This window comes from Leopardus geoffroyi, chromosome B2 (genome assembly GCF_018350155.1).
Source record: "Leopardus geoffroyi isolate Oge1 chromosome B2, O.geoffroyi_Oge1_pat1.0, whole genome shotgun sequence".
Taxonomy (NCBI): Eukaryota; Metazoa; Chordata; class Mammalia; order Carnivora; family Felidae; genus Leopardus; species Leopardus geoffroyi.
In genome coordinates, this window is record NC_059332.1 from 47,143,411 (window position 1) to 47,160,363 (window position 16,953).

Consider the following 16,953-nt stretch of genomic DNA (forward strand, 5'->3'; position numbering starts at 1 on the left):
GATATATGAATTTCAGACACAGACGACTTCAAAGTAAAGAAATTATCAGGGATAAGGGAGATATTTACATAATCAAGGAGCAAATTCTGGAAGAAGACATAACAATTCTTAATATGTATTTATCTAACAATACAGCATCAAATTACATAAGACAAAAACTAATAGAACTAAATCCCATTATGTCAGCAAGATAAAAAAAAAAAATCACGATTGTATCAATAGATGCAGAAAACGCATTTGACAAAATCCAACACTTATTCACAAAGAAATTCTTAGTAAACTAGGACTAACGGGTACTTTTCTCAACTTGATAAAGACTATGCAGAGAAAATCTACAGCTAACCTTACACTTAACGATGAGAAATTCAAAGCTTTCCTGCTAAGATCAGGTAAAAGGTAAGGCTGTACCTCTTACCTGACTTTTTCAACATCAAACTGGAAGTCCTTTCTTAAGCAATAATTCAAGGAAGAAAATAATATATATACAGATTGAGGAAGAATATATAAAACTGTCTTTGTTCACAGATGACGTAATTTTCTATATAGCAAATCTGAAAGAATTGACAAAAGAACTCCTGAAACTAAGAAGCATTACAGCAAAATTGCAGGATACAAGGTTATTGCACAAAAGTATATTGCTTTCCTTGGCACAAAAACAGACACTCAGATCAATGGAACTGAATAGAGGACCCAGAAATGGACCCAATTAATCTTTGACAAAGCAGGAAAAAATATCCAATGGAATAAAGACAGTCTCTTCAGCAAGTGGTGCTGGGAAAACTGGAGAGCGACATGCAGAAAACTGAACCTGGACCACTTTCTTACACCACACACAAAAGTAAACTCAAAATGGATAAAAGACCTAAATGTAAGACAGGAAGCCATCAAAATCCTCAAGGAGAAAGCAGGTAAAAACCTCTTTGATCTTGGCCGCAGAAACTTCTTACTCAACATGTCTCCAGAGGCAAGGGAAACAAAAACAAAAATGAACTACTGGGTCCTCATCAAAATAAAAAGCTTCTGCACAGCAAAGGAAACAGTCAGCAAACCTAAAAGTCAACCGACAGGATGGGAGAAGATATTTGCAAACGACATATCAGATAAAGGGTTAGTATCCAAAATCTATAAAGAACTTCTCAAACTCAACACACACACAAAAAACTAATCCAGTGAAGAAATGGGCAAAAGACATATATAGACACTTCTCCAAAGAAGATATCCAGATGGCCAACTGACACATGAAAAAATGCTCAACATCACTCATCATCAGGGAAATACAAATCAAAACCACAATGAGATACCACCTCACACCTATCAGAATGGCAAACATTAACAACTCAGGCAACAACAGATGTTGGCGAGGATGTGGAGAAAGAAGATATATCTTGCATTGCTGGTGGGAATGCAAGCTGGTGCAGCCGCTCTGGAAAACAGTATGGAGGTTCCTCAAAAAATTAAAAATAGAAGTACCCTATGACCCAGCAATTGCGCTACTAGGTATTTATCCAAGGGATATAGGTATGCTGTTTCAAAGGGACACATGCACCCCAATGTTTATGGCAGCACTATCAACAATAGCCAAAGTATGGAAAGAGCCCAAATGTCCATCGATGGATGAATGGATAAAGAAGATGTGGTATATATTTACAATGAGTATTATTCGGCAATCAAAAAGAATGAAATCTTGCCATTTGCAACTACGTGGGTGGAACTGGAGGGTATTATGCTAAGCGAAGTTAGTCAGTCAGAGAAAGACAAATATCATATGACTTCACTCATATGAGGACTTTAAGGTACAGAACAGATGGACACAAGGGAAGGGAAGCAAAAATAATATAAAAACAGCGGGGGCAAAACATAAGAGACTCTTAAATATGGAGAACAAACAGAGGTTTTTGTGAGAGGGGGGGATGGACTAAATGGGTGAGGGGCATTAAGGAATCTACTCTGAAATCATTGTTGCACTATATGCTAACTAATTTGGATGTAAATTTAAAAATAAATAAATAAATATTTAAAAAAAAAAAAAGAAAGAAAGAAGGGCTCATCTGATCCCATGGACATTAAAGAATAAAAAAAAAAAAAAAACTATATTGCTTTCCTATAGACCAATAAGAAACAAGTGGAACCTGCAATTAAAAACACAATGTCATTTACATTAGCACCTCAAAAATGAAATACTTAGTTATAAATCTAACAAAATATGTGTAAGTCCTATCAGAGGAAAAACTACAAAACTCAACGAATGAAATCAAAGAATAAAATAAATGGAGGTGCGCCTGGGTGGCTCAGTTTGTTGAGTGTCCGACTTCAGCTCAGGTCACGATCTCATGGCTCATCAGTTTGAGCTCCATGTTGAGTTCTGTGCTGACAGCGCAGAGCCTGGAGTCTGCTTCAGATTCTGTGTCTCCGTCTCTCTCTCTACCCCTCCCCTTCTCATGCTCTCTCTCTCTCTCTCTCAAAAATAAACATTAAAAATTTTTTTAAATAAATGGATAAATATTCTACATGCATGGATAAGGAAGACTCAATATTGTCAAGATGTCAGTTTTTCCTAACTTGATCTATAAATTCTGTGAAATCCCAGGTCCCAGCAATTAGCTGATGGATATAGACAAACTGACTCTAAAGATTATATTGGATAAGCAAAAGACTCAGATGGCCAACGCAATACTAAAGGAGAAGGACAGAGGACTGCCACTACCTGTATTCACGACTTAATATAAAGCTACAGTAATCAAGAGAATGTGGTATTAGTGAAAGAATAGACAAATAGATCAATGGTAAAGAATATAAAGCCCAGAAATAGACCACCATAAATATAACCAACTGATCTTGACAAAGGAGCAAAGGCAATACACTGCAGCAAAGATCATCTTTTCAAAAAATGATACTGGAACAACTGGACATCCACATGCAAAAAAATGAATCTAGGCACAGACCTTATACTCTTCATATAAAGAAACTCAAAATGAACTGGAGAGCTAAAGTTAAAATGCAAAACTATAAAATCCTGGCAGATAACATACGAGAAAACCTAGATGACCTTGGAGTTTTTAAGTAAAACACCTAAAAATATGATCCACGAAAGAAATAATTGATAAGCTGGACTTTATTAAAATTAAAAACTTCTCTGTGAAAGACAATACCAGGAGAACTAGAAGACAAGCCATAGAGTAGGAGAAAATGTTCCAAAAGACACACCTCATAAAGTCCTGTCATCCAAAATATACAAAGAACTCTCAAACTCAACAATAAGAAAACACGCAACCCAATTACCAAATGGGCCAAAGATCTTAACAGACATCTCACCCAAGAAGATATGCAGATGGAAAAAAGCATTTAAAAAGATACACAACATCATATATCATCAATGAAATTCAAATTAAAGCAATAATAAAATACCACTACACACTTATTAGAATAGCCAAAATCCAGAACACTGGCAACACCAAATGCAGGTGAGGATGTGGAGGAACAGAAACTCTCATTCTTTGCTAGTGGGAATAAAAAATGTCGCAGACGCTTTGGAAGACAGTTTGGCAGTTTCTTACAAAACTAAACATAATCTTATCATATTATCTTTCAATTGTGCTTCTTGTTATTTACTCAAAACATTTGAAAATCCATCTACACAAAAACCCTTACATGGTTATATACAGCAGCTTTATTTGTAATTGCCAAAACTTGGAGAAAAAAAAGATGTCCTTATAAGTAGGCAAATAGATAAACTATGGTGTATCCAGATAATGGAATATTATTCCGTGCTAAGAAATGAGCTATCAAGCCCTGAAAAGACATGGACGAAACTTAACTGCATATTACTAGGTGAAAGAAGTCAATCTGAAAAGACTACATCTTGTATGGTCCCAATTATATAAAATTCTTGAAAGAGAAAAACTGAAAACAGTAAAAACGATCAGTGATTTGCAGGGGTGTGGTAGGAAGGGGGGGCAGGGATAAATAGGCAGGGCACAGAGGATTGTTAAGGCAGTGAAAATACTCTGTATAGTATTATAATGATGGGTATAAATCATTATACTGTTGTCCAAAGTCAGCGAATGTACAACACCAAGAATGAACCCTAAGGTAAACCTATGGGCTTTGGGCAATTATGTTTCAATATGTTCATCTTTAGTTTAAAGAAAGAAACAAATAACCACCATTTTGATGAGTGATTTTGATAATAGGGGAGATGATGCATGCATAGGGCAGTGGATATATATGGGAAATCTCTGTGCCTGCCTCTCAATTTTGTTGCAAATCCAAAACTGCCCTAAAAATAGTCTATTAAAAATTAAATTATGCAAAATTAATAACAAGCAATTTTAATCGTATCTTTGAAATATTTTGTTTTAAAAGTCTTTCAAGATTTCAGATCTAAATTAATGTTTAGTTGACAATTTCAAGCAGTGGTGAATGTTCTAAAAAAGAGAGAGTTAGGGGCGCCTGGGTGGCGCAGTCGGTTAAGCGTCCGACTTCAGCCAGGTCACGATCTCGCGGTCCGGGAGTTCGAGCCCCGCGTCGGGCTCTGGGCTGATGGCTCAGAGCCTGGAGCCTGTTTCCGATTCTGTGTCTCCCTCTCTCTCTGCCCCTCTCCCGTTCATGCTCTGTCTCTCTCTGTCCCAAAAATAAATAAACGTTGAAAAAAAAAAATTAAAAAAAAAAAAAAAAAAAAAAAAAAAAAGAGAGAGAGTTAGAAAAAGGGCAGAGAGGCTAAATACCATAGTGCAGTCTCTGTGAACACACAATATGTCTTAATTTTCATCATTTGTTTCTGCTCATTCTTTGTCCTGCTGTAGATAATATGCTTTCTTATTTTAACAGGTTATTCTCATGATGTTTTCATATAAATGCAAATTTCTTCATTTTTGCTAAAAATGATGTCAACCTTGGGGCAATGTTAACTTAAACCTTTATTTTTGACTGTGGATTGATTGCTCCAGCTGGTATCCAGCTGAAATAGGCAAACTGATAGCCCTGGAGACTCCAGAAAGAAATAGACAAGTACAAAGAAGATTGTAGAAGGAAAAAAGATAAGAAAACAGATAAAAGGCATAAAGATAAGTCAGAAATTAATATAATTAGCTAACTTACAGAATATAGGTGGTAATATGGTAGAAAAATCAGTGCAACTAAAATGGGGTAGAAAGAATGGCTCTGAGGTTGCCTCTGGGTATAATTCTGACTTTTAGTGCCACGGTAAAGTTTGATATATACATGATATACACACATTTGGATAATTAAAAGTATCCAGAATATGGGAAAGCACAAAATGAGGTACAAGCAGTAATAAAGCACACTTACTGTATTACAAATGCCTAACAAAACCACACAAAACTGTGTGGGGAAGAAAAGAACTAATCTGTTAAATCAGTAAAACATTATTTTCAGTATTTGACTGTAAGCTAACAGGCTAAGACAAAATGAACTACATACAAATATTCTACTCTATACTCACAAGAGTATAATTAGTAATTAGAAAATTAGGATTTTCGTCATTATGAAATTAGGATTATTCACCTTCAAATGAATGTGAATAATGAGATGCAGTTTTCTTATTGTAGGAGAAAGGAATTATAAATATGAATTGAGGAAGGCTAGAATGAACCCTTGGGTGTTGGACTTAACCAGATGAATCAGTATGTACTAACAATTCTTAACAAACGCATAGAAAAATACATAGAAATCAATATAGATATTGGTATAGATGTCCATGTGTACCCACTAAGAAGACCTAGAACAGTAACACTACAGTAGCAATGAGCATAACTAGTGCCCATATTTTGTTTTCTGAACGCCATTCTTCAATAAAAATGAAAGGACTCTGAGAAAATGGCTGATTTCAGGAAAAGTACTAGATTAGAATGGAATACTTCATGTTGCCTGAAAGTATGTGAATGCTTAAAACAAATTATTGGAGATATAGAAAGGAATAAATTTGAAGGGATTCCCATGACCAAATCTGGGATAATTTGAGCAAAAATAAATAATAATAATGAACTGCGAATCACAGAATAAAATATCCAGGAGTCAATGCCAATATAAATATACCATTGAAGAAATAAAGGGGAAAATGGGCTGTTCTTCCTTCTAGTGAAATTCCAATTAATAAATGTAGAAGGGATGATGGAAATAAAAGTCACTATTTGGCAACATCACAGTAAAAATTGCCACAGCAAGATTCATCCATGAATGCTAAATTTGGTAGGCAAAAGCTTAATAAGAAACAGGATATTAGCATAATTTAACAGTATCTTCCCACAAGATAATTATTATTTACAAAGAGAGAAAATAATAGCATTACAATGGAGAAACTTTTTAGGTACCACCTGAACCAGGTTGTCTAGCATTACCCTTAATAACATCTATAAACATTACATTCCTCCTATTATGATATACTGAGAAAGACATGGTATTACTTTTCTGGCACTCTTACAAAGAATGCATAATCTGAATTTAATCATCAAGAAACATCGGACAAATCCAAATTGGGAGACATTCTACAAAACAATTGGCCATTTCTCCTCAAATGCAGGATCATGAAACACAAAAAAAAAGACTGACATGATAACTAAATGCAATATGGGATCCTGGATTGGACAATTTGGACAACTGGCAATTAAACAGCGTCTATAGATTAGTTAATAGTATTGCATCAGTGTTAATTTTTATTTTGATCCTTGTACTTGAGTTAAAGAAACTATTAATTTTTGTGCAAGAATTTTCAGTTCTATTTCTGCAACTTTTCAGTTCTCTTTCAGTTCTCTCTTTGTGTATGTCCAAAATTATCTCAAAATAAAAGGTTAAAAATATACAAAAAGCAAATCATTTTTACAATCAAGTAAAGCTCTTTTTAGTTAAAATGCAATTACAAAGGAGTGAGACATCTTTTAATCATAAGCATGCCATAAATTACATATCAAATTATGCTTCGTATTTCAGAAAAGTATCTTCTTTGGGAACTATTTCAGTAATAATTCTTTTTTTTTATTTTTTTTTAAATTTTTTTTTCAACGTTTATTTATTTTTGGGACAGAGAGAGACACAGCATGAACGGGGGAGGGGCAGAGAGAGAGGGAGACACAGAATCGGAAACAGGCTCCAGGCTCCGAGCCATCAGCCCAGAGCCCGACGCGGGGCTCGAACTCACGGACCGCAAGATCGCAACCTGGCTGAAGTCCGACGCTTAACCGACTGCGCCACCCAGGCGCCCCTCAGTAATAATTCTTTAAAAAATGCCTCACAAATACTTTTTCTGGAAATAATTTTGCCACAAAAGTAGATCATGTGCCACTGAGAATATTAGTTATTTTATTTTAAAAGTTGGGATTTTTTCACTATTACCCAGATAGGATAGATAGGTGATAGACAAACAGATGATAGATAGATAGATAGATAGATAGATAGATAGATAGATAGATGCATAATAGATAAATGATAGAGGGATATATAGACAAATATATAGAAACATATACATATATATTCATATATTCATTCTTCTGTCTTGCCTCCAAAACAATTACATCTATTTTTAGATATTATGATCCTCCACATAGAATAGATTTTCTGCCCTTGAGAATATGTAAAATAGTCCATTGCAATAATTCTTAAAGTCACAAAATAATCTTGAACAATGATAGATGTGTTGGAATTGATGCACAAACTTCTAAAGTGACAGCTTAAAATGTAGTAGCACCCCTAATTTCTGCTATGTTTATAAAATTGGTTTCATTCAAGGTTTGATGAGAGACACTTTAAAGACTCAAGGGTACATTTGAAAGCTGTAATTCAACAGCATCAGGCTAAAAGGGCTTGACTGACTTCTCAAATAGGACTTGCCCTGCCATAATTGCTGTGATTATGTCATAAATCAGCACAACTGAAAACAATGTACATTTGTTGGCTACATTTTTAAAAGACAGAAGAGTTATGGATAACAGCAGTAACTCTGAATGTTCCTATAAAAATCTACATTATGGCTTCCCCTACCCAATAAAATGGGAATGACTAGCTTTTGCATTTTAATTATTGCACAAAAGCATTCTTAGCGTATTAACAACCAGCTGGTAATGGCCTTTTCCATTTCATGGCATAACATTGTTTAACTGTAAAATAATAGTCATGTTTTATGTCACTTTTTGCCATTAGTTTTTCCATCTTGCCCTCATCAATCTTTGTAATTTTTATGTGAAAATCAACTTGTAAGTTCTTTAATGGCTAGTTTTATGAAACATCAATTTAGTATTATTTACATGCTGGAGAACACAAATATAATTATGAATTAATTGGATTAATTTTATCAATCCAACATAGCTGCATATTAGGAAAATGTCATTCTTTCTTGTATTGAGTTTGTTCTATATAAAATCTGCAATAATTATATTATTCCAAACACCACAATTAGCTTGAGATGTCATTCATTATTGTTCAAAATAAATTTACTCAGCATTCTTTATACTATACTTTTTAATATTCTCTTAAAGAGATGTGTTTTTAAACACAAAAAGAAATGAGAAAACTCTATATTGGTTTGAAATAATACTAAGTTAAAAATTCATTATGTCTTCCTTCATTTAATATTTGGCTTCACATCTCAAGATTATTGTAGAATTTAGGACCTAGAAACACAGTCCACAATTTTTAGCTTTACATGTAATTGAAAATATTTGAGTCAGATAGCTAATGAAGATCACAGCTCATACTTTAAAAGTGCTTTATGGCTTACAAAGAACGTATTATTGTGTCCTTAAAAGATAAAGAAGCTAAGTCTCAGAAAGGTCCAGGCTATGCAAGTATAAAGTGAAAGAACAAAGGCTACAAATTCAACTCTACTGATTTCATTGTTTTCCCAAACATAACACAGCTGCCTTTATAATAAGGCAATCTGATAATTCTTCCAGCTTCTCCTGGCTGAGGAAAAAAAGCAGTCAAAGAGCAATTTGGCTAAAGGAAGTACTTTCCTAAACAAAAAGCAATCTATAGCTAATATAGCCAAGTTATAGGTGTTATACTCCAGGTATACATATATGTAAGGATCCTCACTCCCACATTTCATTTATAATATTTCTATGAAATAATTTAACAACTCCATTCACATTAATTGTTGTTTTTTTTTTTTTTTTTTTTGAGGCCTTAGTGTAGTTTTGGACAGTAGTGATCTACTTCATTGCTATCTAATTTTACCATGATTAATCATTTTCTCTCCCCCAGTGGATTGTAAATCTTATGAGCCTAATGTCCAATACTGGCAGTACTGTGTTGAATATATGATAGTTCATACCATGATTATACATACATAATAGCAGTAAAATAAATATTGTTGATTTATTGATTAACTTATTCAGGGCAATGAGTGCTACATATTTATATTATTTGCAGATTAGTCATACAGTATGTGACACATGTATATTTTATTACTGGATGCAGTTATTTTATATTTTAGTCAATAGAAGGGATTACCTTCATGGCACGTAATAAAAGGAACTGGTATGGGCTACGAATATACATTGAGTGTAGATAAAATGACTGAAAAAAGCGTGAGAATTATGATTTTCTAAGCATAAGACAATGTAAAAGGATAAGGATATGGGCTAGTTTGGGAACCAGGAAATATAATCTAACATATGGCCAGTCCCAAAAGACAGCCAGAGCATAGTGACAAGAACTACAGCAACGGAAGACGTGAGGAAGGTGAAAACACCCAGCTGAAGCACAAATATCAATTTTGTAAAGGGAAGATGGCAACTCTGGCAAGCCATCAACCAAGGCACAGACAGAGGAGTGTGTTGCCACCTCCTAACCAAGAGAAGTTGGGAGAGTTCTAGGAAGGGTTTTGCAGAATCTAGACATTGTAGTTAGCTGTTTTGTTGTTTTTTTTTTTTTTTAAATAAAAACTCATATTGAATAATACAGAAATAAAGGAAGACGTAAATAAATCCTGAAGCTTTGTCATTGGGCACAGATCTTTCTGGCTACAGTGTCTTCCTATTGAATTAACTCCTATATCATTTATGAAGTGTCCCTTGTTATTTCTGATAATGCATGCAATTTTGAAATCTATTTCACCTGATATTATCTGAGAGCAAACCTTCATATTTTTACTTTGCATTGTATATATTTTTGTCTATTTACTTTCAACCTATCATTATATTTAAAGAACATTTCTTTTAGATAGCAAATAGTTGGATTTTGTTTCAATTTTTATCCATTCTAACAATTTCTGAACTAAATTAGCATGATTAGTCCATTAACATCTAATACAATTATCAACTGTGTCCCTGAAAGCTCATGGGTAGGGTTCTTGATGGAGTCTGTTGTGTTACTAGTAGAATCTGCATCCCTTTAAAGCCCTCTGAGAGTCTCATTGGCTGTTCTGCTGCCTCTTTCCACCCACCCCCCAAGTCATGCAATTCATGATGCAGGATTCTGAATGAAGCAAGAAACAAATGGGCTCTTTGGCAGCACAATGCACAGATAAGGAAACAGGCACCCATTCATATGCTCTTGTTTTCCCCCATAGGAGAAATCAGGAGCCAAGAACTCTTGGCACTAGGCTGTGCCACGTGGTGGAAGAGGTGATGCAAGTAAAGTCAAATGTTCCTCTTACCCTCTCTAATGCATCCAAACTCACAATTTTTTCTTCCAACAATGTGCAAGAGTTTCTCCACTAGATGGATGGATGACAAATTGTTATAGTTGAGTGTGGGATATGAGTGATGAATCAGCCATATGCTGATGTCATTCTAGAAATTCTCAACTTGGGTTTTAAAAATTAACTCAGCCATATATATTTATGAAATACACCTCAAACACATATATACTGAAAGCTGGAAAATAAAGAAAAAAATATTTTAATTAATGAAAACTAGAATCTTATGTTTGTATAAGAAAAAATAGACTTTATATAAAAATACTAGGTAATATTCAATGTCAGTCTATATTGAAAAATGATTCCTCATATTTGCTAAATATCTTTAATGTTTACATTACATATTTCATATATATATTTCATATAAATTTCATATATATATTACAAATACATATATTTCATATACATATATTTCAATTATATTACTTCTATACATATATGTAATACATATATTTTTCATACATATATTTCATACACAAATTTCATATATATTTCATATATAGTTAATATATATAGTTCATTAAATATTTCATATATATGTGTGTATATAGTGTATACAAAATATATACATATGAACTATATATATTAACTATATATACATGAAATACATATATATTCAATACATATATGCCATATATATAAATAAGCAATGCATATATGGCATATATATATATCGCATATATATATGCAATATATACATATGCAATATATATGAAATATATGTGTATTTCATATATAAATAAGTAATGTATATAGATATGCATATATATTGCTTATATATATATATTGCATATTATATCTATGTGAAATATAGATAAATAAGCAATATATATATGCAATATATATTATTTATATACATATTTCATATTTATATGCTATATGCATACAAAATATATATATATGAAAAATATGTCATATGAAAAATATCTATATGAAATATGTATATAAATAAGCAATATATATGCTATATATATGTTGTGTATACATATTGGATATATATGCTATTTATATGAAATATACATATGCAATATATATTTATAAATAAGTAACATATATATTGTGTGTGTATATATATATATATACACTATATACATACAATATATATACAAAAATATGTATACGAAACATACAGTGATATATATGCTATATCATTGTAACATATTATGATATATATAATATATAATATATTATGATATATAATATATATGAAATATATATAATACATATATACCAAATATATATATTAAATATATAAAAATAAGCAATATATATGCAATGTATATATTACAAAGTATATACACGTTATATATATGAAATATATGTATAAATAAACCATACAGATGCATATACATTACTTATATATATATACTATATATATAATACATATATAAGATATATATATGCGAAATGTATACATGAAATATATATATGCAATGTATATATGCAATATATATACAATATATAACTTACATATATTTCATATATGCATTGCATATATATGTATATATATTTATGAATATTTATACATGCATATATAAATACATATATTAACATTCATATATATTTATTGCCTATATATATTCCATATATATATATATATTTCAGCCTGACTGGAGGCAAGACACTGGTCCCCCCACTTTCCTTGCCAGGCCTTGTTTCCTTGTGCCTGTAAATGTCTCTGACTATTGTATGGAACCTTCAAAGAAATCGGAGCTTAATTCCATTCTCACCCAGATGAATGCCAGCCTGAGCCTGAGGCTTTGCAAGGCTAACACCAGGGAGGTGGGCGTGCAGGTGAGCCTGTGGATGGACAAGTCTGTATTGCTGTGTTCTCACACTGTTCTCCCTCTGGGGCAGCACAAGCCACAAGGTACCCCTGCCGGCTGGGGAGTCTATTCACCAGGGATAGGTTATAGGAGCTTTATCCAGCTGCAGAAGGAGGGGGAAGACCAGGAGAGGAAGGTACTTTGGGGTCCTGCAGAGGACAGCCAGCAGCACCAGAAACCACCAACTCCAAGTTCTGAAGAGTGCAAAAGGGAGTAGCTTTGCCAGTATGAGCTGGGGGGAGGAAGATGCCTCAAGCCCTCAGGAACAGAAGAGCAAGCAGACGGGAAGTCAGTGGAACAGATTTGCTCAGAAAACCCAACTTCCAGTTTTTGGAACCAAAATATGGCTATTTTCACTGCAAAGATTGTAAGACCAGGTGGGAGAGTGCTTATGTGTGGTGCGTTTCTGGAACTAATAAGGTTAATTTCAAACAACTGTGTTGCAAATGCCAAAAGAGTTTTAAGCCTTTAAGAGTTTTAAGAGTTAATTTCAAACAACTGTGTTGCAAATGCCAAAAGAGTTTTAAGCATTCCAATGTCAGACCTGTTCAAAGTCTCCTTGTTCCTGTCCTCAAAAGAAAAGACACATTGATCTAAGGAGCCTGCATAGATAGGAACAGTATAACTTGTACAGGACACCCAAACTTTCCTTGTAACTTATGGTACTGTTCCTTTTTTGCAACTTAGCTCTCACCTGGTATTGGAAAATGGACTAGGCTTTTGTACTTTTTGTAGGTTGTTTAACAATTGTACAATGTGAGTAGAATAACATAAATGCATGTAAAAAAATATATCTATGAAATGCATACATATGAAATATATGATATAAACATTAAAGTTATATATATATATATATTTCATATATAAATATTTCTATTTTTCTATTTTATCTATCTGTTGCCAAGATAATTGAGTTAGGAAATCTCTACTATTGTTAAGTGATTTATGAATAATAAATAGTAAATAGTGATTTATGTAGTTCTAACAATGATTGTCCATTTGGTCTGATTGTAACATAGTAGTGATTATTATGGTAATGTTTTAGTATAAAATTTTCCATCTTTTTATTGTAGCATATTGTTTCCTTAAATTTATGTGTGTCTCTTTCCAGAACATATACTTGAATATTGATTTTCTATTCAGCCTACTAATCCCTACCTTATACTTAAAGTTTTATTCCAATTATATTTAATGTAATTACCTATAGGGTTGAATTTAGTAATTCCATTTTGCTTTCTATTTGCCTTTGTCTAACTTTTCATCTGTGTTCCTCCATTCTTCCCTTCTTTCAGAATAATCAAATGGTCCCTTGTATTCTGTTTTGATTCATCTTTGGTTTTTAGCAATTCATCTTATTTTATTAGTGCTTGTTCTGGGAATTAAAATATGCATTTATAAACTATTATAATTCAGTTAATGTTAACATTGTATTGTTATATGTAAATATTGAAAATCTGAAATAATGTAGCTTACTTATTATTTTCCGTCCTTTATGTTTTCCTTTTATATGCAAGTATACATATTACAGACCCCATAATGCAATGTTAAAGCCTTTTGCTTTAAACATTCATATGCCTTTTGGTGGGAGTTAAGATGGCAGAGGAGTAGGGAGACCTTAGGGCTGCTTCATCCCTCAAACACAGCTAGATAAATATCAAATCATTCTGAACACCCAAGAAATAGATCTGAGGACTGAAAGAGCAAAAATGCACAAATAGAGGTGAGGGGCACCTGGGTGGCTCAGGCTGTTAAGTATCCAACTTTAGCTCAGGTAATGATGTTGCTATTCATGAGTTTGAGCCCTGCATCCGTCTCTGCTGACAGCTTAGAGCCTGGAGCCTGCTTCAGATTCTGTGTTTCACTCTCTCTCTCTGCTCCTCCCTCATTTATGCTCTCTCTCTCTCTCAAAAAAATAAATAAATAAACTTAAGAAAAAAACAAATAGAGATGAAAAAACCACTGTGGTAGGGTCCCATCCCTAAGGAAAGAAAAAAAAAAAAAAACCTTAAGGCAACTTTGCTATTCAAGTACTTGACAACATCCCTTGTGACCTTGTAACATGAGACCACTTAATCAGACTGCATGTTTGTGTGTTACCATATATGGGAGACTAAGAAGTAAAAAATACAATATAAAAAAAAAAAACTATGCCACGTGGCATCCAGGGCTCAGTTCTTTGGGTACAAACCCAACTGAATGGTGCCAACAGGAATACAGTTGTTTCCTGGAAAGACAAACCTCGGTGTCATGACTCTCTATGCAAGAATCCTGCTACACCACCACATCATGGAAGGTAGGAGCAGCGGAGAGTTATGAGGGGAAGAAGAGTTGATGGTGCTGCGATGGGGAGGGAGCCCAGATAATGGAGAGAGGAGAAGAGAGAAAAAAAGAGAAAAAGTAAAAGTGCGTGTGTGGGGAATTTCAAAAGAAAAACTCTTCCCCAAAAACATTGACTGGGAAAAAGAGAGGGGCTGAATATGGCAACTTTTGATAGCCAGCAGAGCACCAAATCTGAAGTTTCAAAGGTCCATGCCATCATCAGGGTCACACCTGGTAGGCCTACTGGTCCTCCAGTGGGGGTGGAGGATGGGAACACAGGAGTGGGAAGTGTAGACTACAGATCCCTTGGTTCCCACAGGAGCAGAGTTCCCCTGCTTGGAGTGCATCTAGGAGAAGGGACACAGCCTGTCCAGGAGCAAAAGACCTGGCAGGCACCACTAAGCTGCTCTGTTCACTAACATAGGAACAGGGATACTGACTGAGGGCAGTAAGCCCTGGTGATAGCTCTCTGCTGCACTCTACTATTAATTCTGAACCCCTGCACAATTGTGCATTCAATTTCTGGGACAAGCCTGCACTGGCCAGAGTGCAGCAAGACCTTCTCCTACAGGATCAGCTTAGGTCCATGCCACATGATCTCTAAAATTGGGAGTTTTGAAACCCAGCCAAGTGCTTGAGATAAAACATAATGGTGCTATACTGCAGGCAGGCTCACAGCTCAGACATAGGAGGGTGAAGGCAGGGATCTGGTGGAAGCAGGGGACATAAGACAGGTGGTTGTTTTCTCTTCTGTGGGGGCTTCCTGAAGAGGGGCAAGTGGAGCTCTCTGCTCTGGGGATGACAGAGCAGAATGATGCATTTTCACCCCACCCGTCAGCACAACGGACTTCAGTGAGCAAAACAGTGCCACCAAGTGGAGGCCAGAGCAGCTTACACCAAACCCCACTCTTCTGTGCCCTGCAGGTACATCTCCAATAGGGCAAGTCCATCTGACAATCAGCACAGCAGGCCTCATTCCCAGAAGACTAGCACAAAACACTCACATGCACCAAGTCTACTGACCATAGAGTGCTGCAATGCTTTATTTGTAGGGGAAGTAGGATATAGCTTCCTTTGTTTGTTTTGTGGGTTTTTTTACCTTGACAATATGACAAGATGGAGGGATTCACCCCAAAAGAAGGAACAGGAAGAAAGGAAAGCCAGGAATTTAATCAATACAGATATAAATAAGATGTCTGAACTATAATTTAAAACAACAATTATAAGGATACCAGCTGCATTAGAAAAAAAAAAAAAAAGCATAAACAACACTAGAGAATCCCTTACTGCAGAGATAAAAGAGCTAAAAACGAGTCAGGCCAAAATTTAAAATGCTATAACTGACATGCAAATCCAAATGGATGTCAGGACAACGAGGATGAATGAAACAGAAGAAGGTTGGGGCACCTAGGTGGCGCAGTCGGTTAAGCGTCCGACTTCAGCCAGGTCACGATCTCGCGGTCCGTGAGTTCGAGCCCCGCGTCAGGCTCTGGGCTGATGGCTCAGAGCCTGGAGCCTGTTTCCGATTCTGTGTCTCCCTCTCTCTCTGCCCCTCCCCTGTTCATGCTCTGTCTCTCTCTGTCCCAAAAATAAATAAACGTTGGGAAAAAAAATTAAAAAAAAAAATTAAAAGAAACAGAAGAAGGATTTCAGTGATATAGAATAACAAATTATGGAAAACAATTATGCAAAAAGAAGAGGGAAACAAAGGTATTGGACCATGAATATAGATTTAGGGAACTCAACAATTCCTTAGAATGTAATAACATTCATACCATAGTAGTCCCAGAAGATGAAGAAAGACAAAAAGAGGTAGAAGGTTTATTTTTTGAGCAAATTATAGCAGAAAGTTTCACTAGCCTGGGGAAGGAAATAGACATCAAAATCCAAGAAGCACAGAGAACTCCAAATTCAAAAAACACCAGACATCACCAAGATACTTCATAGTCAAATAACAAGATATACATACAAGGAAAGAATCCTGAAAGCAGCAAAGAAAAAAAGTCCATAAGCTACAAGGGAAGACAGATCAGGTTCACAGCAGATCTATTCACAGATATTTGGCAGGCCAGAAGGGAGTGGCATGATATATTCAGCATGCCAAACAGGAAAAAGATGCAGCGAAGAATACTTTATCCAACAAGGCTGCCACTCAGA

The 16,953-nt window shown here is 34.7% G+C and overlaps 1 pseudogene; it reads left to right on the top strand.

Annotated features, from left to right (window-relative positions):
• The window catches only part of LOC123609895, a 55,858-nt pseudogene extending 42,767 nt beyond the window's left edge, over window positions 1–13,091 (top strand).
• Window positions 13,092–16,953: the final 3,862 nt, after the last annotated feature.